This window comes from Triticum aestivum, chromosome 1B, assembly GCF_018294505.1.
Source record: "Triticum aestivum cultivar Chinese Spring chromosome 1B, IWGSC CS RefSeq v2.1, whole genome shotgun sequence".
Classification (NCBI taxonomy): Eukaryota; Viridiplantae; Streptophyta; class Magnoliopsida; order Poales; family Poaceae; genus Triticum; species Triticum aestivum.
In genome coordinates, this window is record NC_057795.1 from 105,991,097 (window position 1) to 106,002,934 (window position 11,838).

The 11,838-nt window shown below is 46.4% G+C and overlaps 1 non-coding gene across 1 annotated transcript; it reads right to left on the reverse strand.

The window, feature by feature from the left end:
- Positions 1-1,351: 1,351 nt before the first annotated feature.
- On the reverse strand, positions 1,352-1,570 carry LOC123152524 (small nucleolar RNA U3). The gene has a single exon (XR_006476222.1). It is a non-coding gene; the product is annotated as a small nucleolar RNA U3 (small nucleolar RNA).
- Positions 1,571-11,838: the final 10,268 nt, after the last annotated feature.

Here is an 11,838-nt window from a genome sequence, read left to right on the forward strand (position 1 = left end):
ATTGTCCCTATAGTTTGCCCTGTTCTTTGGCAAAAGGAATGTTGGTCGTTCACATCCGTTGGTCCTTTACCGGGCCCGTGTTGTTCCTGTCATTTTGGGCCATCCATCACTAGTGTCCGCATTCCCGGCTTTGGCTTTCCAAAAAAAAAAAATCATAATCCCACTCATTGATTTACTCCCCAGACGTGAGGGGATTGAGCTTCGGTGCCTTAAAGGCAGGTGCATTTTCTATGCAACACCAAACCTTAAAATTCATGTATTTTCTATGCAACATCACAAAACTTCCTCTCAACATTTTGTGTGTGTTTTGTTTTCTACGACATTCAACAACACCTTGCCGTGGAGATCAAGGCATTGATTGTCGACAGAGAGCTTATTTCTCCGAAACTTCGTCACTTATTAGAAAAATGTTTTCAAAAATGTTCCAGATTTATATGTAAAATATACAATCTTTATGAAGAAAAAGAAAAACAAAGAAAGTTGATAAAGAAACAAAAGAAAACGAAAACTACATGAAAAACTAGTGAAGGCAACACCTAAAAACACACGGGAAAAAAAGAGGACCGGTTTTAGAAGCTTCTAAAAAGAGTTCCCCAAACCCGTATTTGCCCGTCCGTCTTACGATTACCTACTGCAAGAGACGGAGTACCGTCTCGTAGTCGGTAAGATATTGCATGGGAGCTAGTCTCCCCCAACGGGGACGTAATACGTCTCGCCTACGATGTAACACTATTGGGCTGGTCCAATATTGTAGTTGTGTGGGAGGTTTTTTGTGGTTTGTTATCTGTTTTCACTATTTTGCATATGTTTTCAATTAGTTTCTTCGATTTTCTATGGTTTTCTTTCATTTTACTTTTTCTCCCTTTGGTTTCTTCTGTTTCATTCCTCAGTATTAATTATTTTTTAATAATTCCATGTTTTTCAACATATGTCTAAAATTTTCATACACATGGTGTATTTTTGATATACAGCAGGAACAGTTTTCTATACAAGTTTAGAAAATTTAAATACATGATCAACATTATTTTCAATTTTGATGTCTACTTTTTAATACATGTTCTATCTTGTTTGTTCACATCTAGAACTTTTCCTATACGCGTTTAATACTTTTGAAATGCATGTTTTTTCAATCACCTGTTCTGAACATTTTCTCAAATACGTGTCAAAGAGTTTTATTGAACATGTTCAATCATTTGTATAATGATACCAAATATTTTTTTATTATAATGTGCAAATATTTTTATATATTTTCTAAACGATTTTAAAATGTAATGGACATATTTTTAGAAACAAGCGAATATTTTAAAAATATAAAGTACATTTTTCGATCGGTATGAGATATTTTTTTTTGTGTCTGTCAGACAACCACTGGGCCACCCTGCACAACTGTGAGCCAGGCAGGAACGATCCTCTACAGCCGTAGATGCACCCATCAGGTGAATCTGAGCCGTTAATCACGCTCTGGCCCAGTGGTCAGAGCTCATCAACCAGACTGAAGTGCTTGCCTCCTTATTGGTAAAGAATGCAGCGGTACGAGCCTATAGAACAGATCCTGTTCAAGTAAGGTCGTGGTATGAGATATTTTTTAATTATGTGATTCTTTACACTGTAAGCATGTTTACCAAAAATGCCATGTACATTTTTTTGATTGCGTCAAAAATACAGTCTATGCTTCCGTCAAAAGCATAGTCTGTGGTTCCACTAGAAGCACACTATGCTTCTCGCTTTTCGAAAATGGAAAAGCACAGTATGTGGAGTAGGAAGTTTGTGTGCTCGGGCACCATGTTGCCCCTTTTTTTTGGAAAAAAACAAAAACCTTATTTCAAGGTTAAAAAATTGAAAATAATTCTGTGGAAACTTGTATGTATTTACTACGGATCCATGAATTTGTTTTTTTTTTGGGGGGAAATGTAATTTGTAAGCTGTAAAAAAACAAAAATCCTGCCCAAAAAACAAAAAAATATGGTCCATTTGAAACTAGATATTTGTCTTTTTTATGCCATGTGTTAAAGTAAAATGTAATGAATTTTTGCACATGTGTGTGTGTGGGTATGTACAAAAAGTTTCAAAATTTTGTATGCTATAAAAAATGTTTTTTATACGGGCACCATGGTGCCCGTGCACAACTAGCAATATTCTCAACATGTGCTACTGTGAGAAGCACAATCTATGCTTCCCTCGAAAAAAGGCGAAAAATAAACCTTGTGCTACCCAAAAGAATTGAAAACCGCAACTGTGCTTTCGGGCTTCCGGTTTTTCTTTCTTTTGGTATTAGTTATTTGTTGGTTTTATTTTTATGTTTTTTCTTGGTTTTGGGTTTTTTTAATTAAAAAATAGTTCATCGAAACCTATTAGTGTGAAACCTAGTTTCGGAGAGCTCGGTGCGAGAAATCCAACAATGAAAATGGGTAATTGGACATACGGTTCAAAAGATAAAACACTTTAAATAAGCAAATGTATGAAAAAAGAGAAAACTCACAGGCCATGACAAGTTACGAACATGCAGTGTGGCACTTGTTCAAAGGTAAAAGATTTGGGTCATGAGGGGTGCCCAACAAAACATGTCTACCTATGCCGAGAAATCTCAGGAAAAAAAAGCAACAATATTTATTCTTCGTCAAGTGTAGTGCGTTCAAGCCGCTCTAGCTAACGACAAATTTTGTCTCAAAAATAAAAACCTAATATCAAATTGTTTCTAGAAAAGATAACAACAAATATTTTTACCCATCCACTACATTACGTTGCATCATATGCTGGTTCTTTTGCTTCTTGCCTAACCTTTTTTTTTGTTTCTTGTTCAATTGAATTCTAGAAAATCTTCATGAAGTGCAAAAATATTCATGGACAGAAAAAAATCATTATTTTTTCAAACAAATGCTTGAAAATTTAAAAAATGTTAGAATTCAAAAAAGCTTAAGAATTTTTCAAGTTTGCCCATTCAAAAATATTCTCAAACTTAAAAAAATAATGAACTAAAAATGTTAGCCTATTTTTCTAATCATTGTCATTTTTCATGTATATTAAAAATGTTCACAAATTTATATTATCATGATTTAATAAAATGTTTACAAAATATGGAACACACATTCGTTAATTCATAAAAATGGTCATGGATTTAAAAAATATTCTTGAATTCAAAAAAATCATGATTTTCATAAACGTTCATGGGTTTCAAAAAAATTCATGGATTGTTGATGAATTTTAAAAATGTTCTTGAATTTAAAAACACATATTTAAAAACTTCCATGAAAACTGCACCCCTAGGACCCTTATTGGGTTGGCCCATCTGCCGCCCGAGGGGAGGCCTAGTTAACTTTGTTATGCACGTGATGTAAGGAGCCCGTAATTGGTGCTTCAAGTGCCAGTTCCATAAGCTGGCACCCACGGACCATCGCCCGTGGCCCGGCCCATATAGGCGAGTGCTCTATCATTTCATCAATTGCATTTATGGGTCGCTACCCCTAAGCTTTCCAAATCTAAGTTCCTATCGCTGACGTTTTCCATGGGCTGAATTGCATTGGATCGCATCGATCAGTCGCGTTCGTTTGTTGTTATGTTATATTTTTCTTCCAGATGTTTTTTATATTCGTTTTTTTGTTGGTTTTATTTTTTATTTTTTATGAAAAAGCAGTTCATCGAAACCTATTAGCGTGTAACCTAGTTTCGAAGAGCTGGATGAGAGAAATCCAACAATGAAGAAGAATCAGTAATTGAACACACGGTTCAAAAGATAAAACGTTTTAAATAAGTGAATGCATGAAAAAAGAGAAAACTCACATGCTATGGCAAGTTACGAACATGCAGTGTGGCACTTGTTCATAGGAACAAGATTTGGGTCATGAGGGGTGACCACAAAACATGTCTACCTATGCACGAAATTTCAGGAAACAAATCAACAATATTTATAATTCGTCAAGTGTAATGCATTCGACCCGCTCTAGCTAATGGCAAATTTTGTCTCAAACATAAATCCTAACAGCAAATTGTTCCTAAAAGAGATAACAACAAATATTTTTACCCATCCACTACATTAGGATCGAGGAGTAGATCCAGCGGTGGGAAGAGGGGATCGCCACTAGCGGCCGGGGTTCTAGGGTTCTGTTCTTTCTTGCCTCTCTCTCACTACATGCTCACGTACTTAAGCACTCACTGCGCCTGTGACAGCCCAGAGTAGCGGGTGTTGTCCTTCACTTCCTGCCTGGGTCGGCTGGGCTTCTGCTTGGCCTTCTGGGTTTCATGGTTCATGCCCGTACTCGTGACAAGTGCCCAAACGACTCCTTGTTATTTCCCCCTCTCGTTAGGGTTTCGCCTCCTCTCGGCGGCGACACCCGACGTCCCACCATAGAGATCTCTCTACCCCGCTACCTTCCCCTCGCCGGCGTTCGTGGGGCTCGCACCTCCCGAGCGGCGGGGTGTTTGGATCTGATGGGGACTATACCGCCCGGGGATCAGACTTTCTCGGGAAAGAGAACCATGGATGATGGGGCTTCAAGGTCTGGCACGACAGTGTCCGATCTGGAGGCGCTAATGATGGAATTGGGATTGAAGGAGGATGATCTCCAGGACGTGATCGTTGATGACGAGGAGCTCCAGGAAGAGGCGACCCGGTGGATGGCCATCGCACGGGTGCATATGGAGAAACCCTAGAGCCTATATTGATTCTATAAGAACATGAGGATTGCTTGGGACGTAGCTAAAGGTGAAAATCAGGCCGCTAGAAGATAACCTCTACACTCTGCAGTTCACATGCCTCGGGGATTGGGAACGCGTGATGGAGGACGGGCGTGGACCTTCAAGGGTAAAGCGGTGATCCTGGCTCCGTATGACGGCTATACTAAGCCTTCGACAATTGAGCTCAACAAGATAGACATATGGATGCAAATTCATGACCTCCCTGATGGATTCTTCTCCAAGATCAAGGCCCTTGCTGCCACAGTGGCAGAATATATCTTTGCTGAACCTAAGTCACGTGACTTTGAAGGAAATTTTGCGCGTGTTCGGGTGAGGATAGATGTAACAAAACCTCTGAAGAATGCGGTCTCGCTAGTGATCAAGAAGAAAGATGTTCTACAGAGAGTTCTTTTCAGGATCAAATTTGAAAGACTTCCAGATTGGTGTGCAGTGTGTGGTTATCTTGGGCACCTATTCAAGGCGTGCAGGGACGGGGTCCATCCCCCGGCGGCACTTGTGTTCAAGGATCTTAAAGCCTCGTGGTTCAAGGGACCAGGCCGAGGGCTAGGAGAAGTAAGAGGATCCAGAGGAAACAGAGGGCGAGGTAGATCAGGTCGCGGAGCAGGGCGTGGAGCAGCCCAGAACTATAGCACTGGTGGTTTTGAGGACCCGCTAGATGACACAACAATGGAGGATGCCAAAGCCAACAGAAAGAGAGATGCTGCCCAAGTTGTGCTCAAGATAGGCGGCTGGACTCCTAGCCCACCTCCAGGGAACAATGCCTTGGCTCTCCCAACAGCTACCATGCCGCCAAGTCCATCTTAGCAAGACCTCAAGAGGCCAAAGACTGCACCGAACGACAAGCAAGACACGAAGAGTTCGACTTCATCAACAAACCCTGATGTGCGTAAGGCGGGCCTCCTAGCGGGGTCGCGCCAAGCGCAATGAGTATCTTAACTTGGAACTGCCGCGGGGCTGGCAAACCCGCGACAGTTCATGAGCTTCGTGACCTCACGAGGCAACATGCCCCCTCTATCTTATGTATTCTTGAAACTCAAATAGAGGGCTCGAGAGTGGAGAATCTAGTAGGTACTCTAGGGTTCAATAAAAGTTATGCTATAAGCAGTTCTGGTAGGAGTGGTGGAATTGAATTTTTTTGGAAAGATGAAATAAAAGTTAAGGTTATCGGTTATTCGGAATATCACATTGATGTTACAATCGAAGATCTAGCTGAAACACAGTTTAGGGCCACCATCGTCTATGGAGAGGCCCAAGTGAATGAGCGTTACAAGATGTGGAACATGCTCCCTTTTAGGTTGGCTTGCGCTATCCAACAAAGACACATATGCCTCCTGCAAGTACACATGCGTTAGGGCACCCAAAGAGGGCCCAACATGCAGAGAACACACAGTTCAACCACAAAGCCCCATTTCGGGTGGCTTTGGTGAAGCTAGGAAAGTGAGCCCAACTAGCGGAGAACACATGAGTGGACTACAAACACCTATTGAGCTTAGGTTGTGGAGTGACAATTTGTAAGCAAAATTTTTTATTGTGAAATGTGAAATTGTAATCATTTGCATAGCTACCAACTATAGTATCTTATTTCTGTCATCATTTGCATAGCTACCAACTATAGTATCTTATTTCTATTCTGTATTTAGACCATGTATGTATTTAATGATAAACAGAAGCAAAATATTGGTTGCATCCATTAATTAAGAACATAGTTGCATAGTTATTCAGAAAAAAACGGATGAAAAACAACATATTCTGCTGAGTGTCACACAAGATATTCCTCACACATACCATTGTGAATAAAGTCTAGTCGAGGTAACACAAAAGACACATCATTCTCCCCGAGCCAGCGTCATCGTATCCCTGCTCTATGAGCAGGTGACTCTACCTCACCGTAGATGACACCCAGCCCACTCCAAAGTGGCTGGACGAAGCCACATGAAACTCCATGCCAATCAATCGACCACTCGCGATGGGCACATCACAAACTTCGATTCTGAAGGAGACCTACGAGAAAAACTATGCAAGGCTAGCAACATGGAAGATCACAACGCTACCACCCGGGACTCGTCATCGTTGCCACCCGGACCTGCCGCTGTAGCTTCTACTTTGCACCAACGAATAATCCAAGACGAACTGGTGGGCATCACGCTCTTGTTCCTTTTTCTTCTTGATTCTACTAACGACAATGCTTCTTGCTTAGTTAGTGTTTTTTTTTTGGAACGTAGACGCTAGAAGCGTCCGGCTTTAAATTAATAAAGCCCAAAGGCCACAAGTTCAACTGGTTACAAACTGAGAGATAAAGAAAGTATCATCGATCCGTGATCAGTACGGCGAAGGACACAAGGATCGTCACGACAAATAGAACATACATCCACATAGATCAGCGCAACAACCGGGACAACAAACATGCCGCAAAGTCCCTCCAAAAGCCTCGTCGGCTTGCCGGCGCCTGTCTTGCCTGCACCTGAATCGCCTTGATGCGCGCCATGGCAACAGACATGCGCTCAGCATCGCGCTCCTTCCCCAGAGGTGTCCACATCCGCAAAAATAAATAACATTTGAAGATAACGTCTGCAGGGTGACGAGGAAATTTTTTCTCGATCGTAAACTTGTTACGAGTCGTCCAAATAGCCCCTACGCAACGCCAAGATATCCTACTAGTGGTCCCTTTTGTGGACTTAAGGATGGAGACAAGCTGGTGCCCCGATGCAGGGTTCCATTCCGAGTGGAAGGCCTCCCGCACCGCACTCCAAGCGAACCTGGCCAAATGGCACCTAAAAAAACATGGTTCACATCTTCGGCAAGACCGCACAGCGAGCATGTGCCATCAGCCGGGCCATTGCGTTTGGCCACGTTATCTGACGTAGGCAGCCGGTTCCGAAGCATTTGCCACATGAAGATTTTAATCTTCAGAGGCAGGCCTGCCTTCCATAACCCCTTAGCTATATCAAGCGCCGGCCCTTCAGTGAGCTTGTTATACAGGGACTTGACAGAAAATTTTCTCGAAGCGGTCAGGCTCCATTCAACCGTGTCACCCGTCGTGCCTAGGCGGTTGACACCGATCTGCTGAATCAGCCCGTTCCAAGATGCACGCTCTTCGGTCGTAAGGGGCCGCATAAAGTGAATCGCCGGAGGGCAGTCCTGATTGCCTCCCCAACTAAGATGTTAGTGTCAGTGGCTAACCGGTATAAGTTGGGGTGACTTTGCCAAAGGGGGGATGCACCAAGCCAGTGATCGAGCCAAAACCGGGTTGATTGGCCATTGTTGATCAGAAATTTAGCCCCAATGTCAAAAGCCGGACGCACCGCTTGGAGCCCTCTTCAAAACATGGAGCCGTTGGCCGAGGCAGTGAATGGGTTCCCGTTCGGGAAATACTTGGCTCTTAGCAGGCTCGCCCAGAGCCCCGACTCACCTTGGGCCAGCCGCCACCACCATTTGGCCAGGAGGGCCTGTCGTGGATCTAAGTCTGACAGTAGAGTGGGGGGTAGGTATGGAGAGGCAAGGTCCTAGCTATGGAGAGGTTGTAAACACAAGAGATGTACGAGTTTAGGCCCTTCTCGGAGGAAGTAAAAGCCCTACGTCTCGGAGCCCGGAGGCGGTCGAGTGGATTATGTGTATATGGATTACAAGGTGCCGAACCCTTCTGCCTGTGGAGGGGGGTGGCTTATATAGAGTGCGCCAGGACCCCAGCCAGCCCACGTAATGAAGGGTTTAAGGTACATTAAGTCCGGGGCGTTACTGGTAACGCCCCACATAAAGTGTCTTTACTATCATAAAGTCTACTTAATTACAGACCGTTGCAGTGCAGAGTGCCTCTTGACCTTCTGGTGGTCGAGTGAGTCTTCGTGGTCGAGTCCTTCAAGTCAGTCGAGTGAGTCCCTCGTAGGTCGACTGGAAGGTGATTTCTTCTAAGGGTGTCCTTGGGCAGGGTACTTAGATCAGGTCTGTGGCCCTACCCTAGGTACATGACTCCATCATTAGCCCCCGAATGGATTGAGGCTTGAGTGATGAAGGAGTTGATGTTGTTTCCGATTAGCCTTCGCATACTGGTCGTGCGTTGTTTTGAACTAAAAAAATCTCTTTGTTGAAAGTGAGCAACTTTTCTTCAGTCGACTCGATCCATTCTTTTCCTTCGTCGAGTGATCTTTTGGACTTCGCCGATTTCCGAGCGACGGATCGCAGGAAATCCCGCGTTTGGCAGACCGATCTGCTATTCGCGGATTCCGCGGGATGTGAAATTTGGGGAAGCGCGCGAAGCGGGGCGGACCGCGGTGTTCGGACGGGACAGGCATAGACGCCTCGATCCCTGCGCCGCTTTTTTCGCCACGTATCGCGTCCGCGTAACTGTTCAGGATATGATTAGATCGACCGGGCCCACCTGTCATCCACTCGGAAGGGATCTTATAAATGCGCCCGGCGAGGGTTTTTTGAACAGTGCCTCAGCATTCTCTCTCTTCTCCCTTCGTCTCCGCCCAACGCGCTCGCTCTCGCCTCCGCACAACTTCCCCTCGCGCGTCCCGCCGACAACCATGGTCAAGGAGAAGACGGCGGCGTTGGAACGCGCGAAGAAGGCGTCGGCGACGGAGAAGGCAAAGGGGAGATCCACCAGTCGTGGCGGGTCTTCGTCTAGATCTCGCCTGCCGAAAGGCTGGGTCCAGGGAGATTGGATCCAGTCGACCATCACGGAGAAGGATCTCCTCGACATGGCCAACAAGGGCCTGATCCCTCATGGAGCTGCGAGGCTTCCGGGGAAAGAGTGGCAGCCCCAGCCGGAAGAGGGTGAGTGCGTGCTTCTGGCTACCCATGTCGACCGCGGATTTTCTTTGCCGCCGAGCATTTTCTTCCGTGGTTTCTTGAACTTCTTTGGAGCGCAACTCCACCACTTCACCCCGAATTCTATCGCCTATCTTGCCGCGTTTGTGTCCATGTGTGAGAGTTTCCTGGGTTGTCGACCGCATTGGGGTTTGTTCAAGCACATATTCACGTGTCGCTCTCAGACCGTGAAGAAGGCGAGCCCAGGCGACGAAAAAACCCGAGTTGTCCAAATGTGTGGGGGTCTAGGGATCCAGGTGAGGAACAAGAGCACCTTCCCAGCCATGACATTTCCCGAGTCAGTCAGAGGCTGGCAGTCGACCTGGTTCTACTGCCAGGATCAGTCGACGCCGGGGCAGTCGAGTGGACTCCCTCAGTTCACCATGGGCCGAGTGAACAAGCCCTCCTCTCTGAAGGTGATTCCGGAGGAGAAAGCTGACGTGAAGATGCTGATGGAGCGTGTAGTTCAGTTGGTTCGGGAGGGAGTGACGGGTATGGATCTCCTGGAGGTTTTCTTTAGGCGTCGTATCCAGCCTCTTCAGTTCGGAGCCATTGCATGTGGTTGTACTGCGGGACTGAGGATGTGACTCGGGTCAATCTAGAAACAGTCGACGATGCCACTCTGGAAAGGTGGATGGCCGCTGTTACTGGGAACAAGGATAACCCTCGCGGAGCCAGAAGGATTCCTCCACTCGACTGCCACAGTGATCCAAACAAGGTATGTCTGCTCCACTTCCCATTGTATTCTCGTCACATATATTTCTGTTTTCTCTGCCGATCGGTCGACTGATCTTTGTCTTGATGTCTATCAGGCCCTCACTGAGCTGTACTCGATGCCCAACGGAGCACAGGCTCCGACTGAGGAGGGAGAAGCGAGCGGGGGCGAGAGCCAGGAGGAGGAGTGGGACTCGGACGCCGCTGAGGATGATGATGATGATGATGACGATGATGACGATGATGATGATGATGGTGAGGACGAGGAAGAGGAGGAGGAGGAGGTTGCACCACCGCGCTCGGAAAGGCGGTCGAAGCTTGTCCATGACCCTGCGACTGAACGTGGCAAGGGGGTTGCGACTGTCACACAGTCGACCAAGCGCCCTCGGACCACCTCTCCGGCGCCGACTGAAAAGGCGTCGAAGCAGCCCAGGGCGGCCCCGTCAAAGCCGACCAAGCTCCTGCCGAAGATGAAGGTGTCCATCCCCACCATATCAGGGTAATCATGCTGCTTAAGTCTTCTTGTTTTGTATGAACTTTATCTCTGGTTGGCGCTGGAGTTAGTCGACTGATTCCTTGGAGTTGCAGTGCTGCTACTTCTGAGACCTCAGCCCGGGCTGACGACCATGAGATGGAGGACGCAGCAACCTCAAAACCTGGTACTATACTCTTAACACCGTTTCTAGTCGACTGACTCATGATCTCTGACTCTGATTCTTTTCTGTAGCTCCATCCAATGTTGTTATCACTCTCCCTGATGATGATGAAGATGAGGAACCACTGAAGCACAGAAGGAGTAGGAAAGCGTCTGCCGGCAGGGTGCTCCAGGATGTGACGGTGCCTGAGACCCTGGTCGCGGAGGAAGAGAACACCACTCGACACACTGTGTCCTTCGCAGATCCGCTGACGAGTGCTCTGCAGCCCTCCCTCTTCACGACGCACCACGTCCCAGAGGACCAAGCTGGTGCCGCGAAGGAGGCGATACGCCAGGCAGGGATCATGATGGAGCAGTTGAAGACCATCCGGGATGCGAGCCAGGCAGCTTACGACGCCAGTTCCGCCCTTCAAAGCAATGTTCAGGTCAGTCGACCACCACTTGTTCTGTTAGGATATGCTATCAAAAACTTTTCTTTCCAGAATTTATAGTAATCACCCACTGGGTGTGTCAATTTAAGCTCCGTGTTAGCGGGGGCACGCTGAGTGCACCCGCTGGGTGTAGTCCCCAAGGCTAAGGTCGACTGCTGGCAGTCGGCCTTAGGCTTTATAAGTTCAGTCTTTCCGTCATTCGACTATGGCGAATTGATTTCACAAACCGGTGGGGGCACGCTGAGTGCACCCACTGGGTGTAGTCCCCAAGACTAAGGTCGACTGCTGGCAGTCAGCCTTAGGCTTTATAAGTTCAGTCTCTCCGTCATTCGACTACGGCGAATGGATTTCGCAAACCGGTGGGGGCACGCTGAGTGCACCCACTGGGTGTAGTCCCCGAGACTGTGGTCGACTGCTTGCAGTCGATTACAGTCTTAAAGAATACATCTTGTTTTTTTTGAGGTCGACTGGTCGATTCTGTCTTCAGCAGGATTAGCGGGGGCACGCTGAGTGCACCCACTGGGTGTAGTCCCCGAG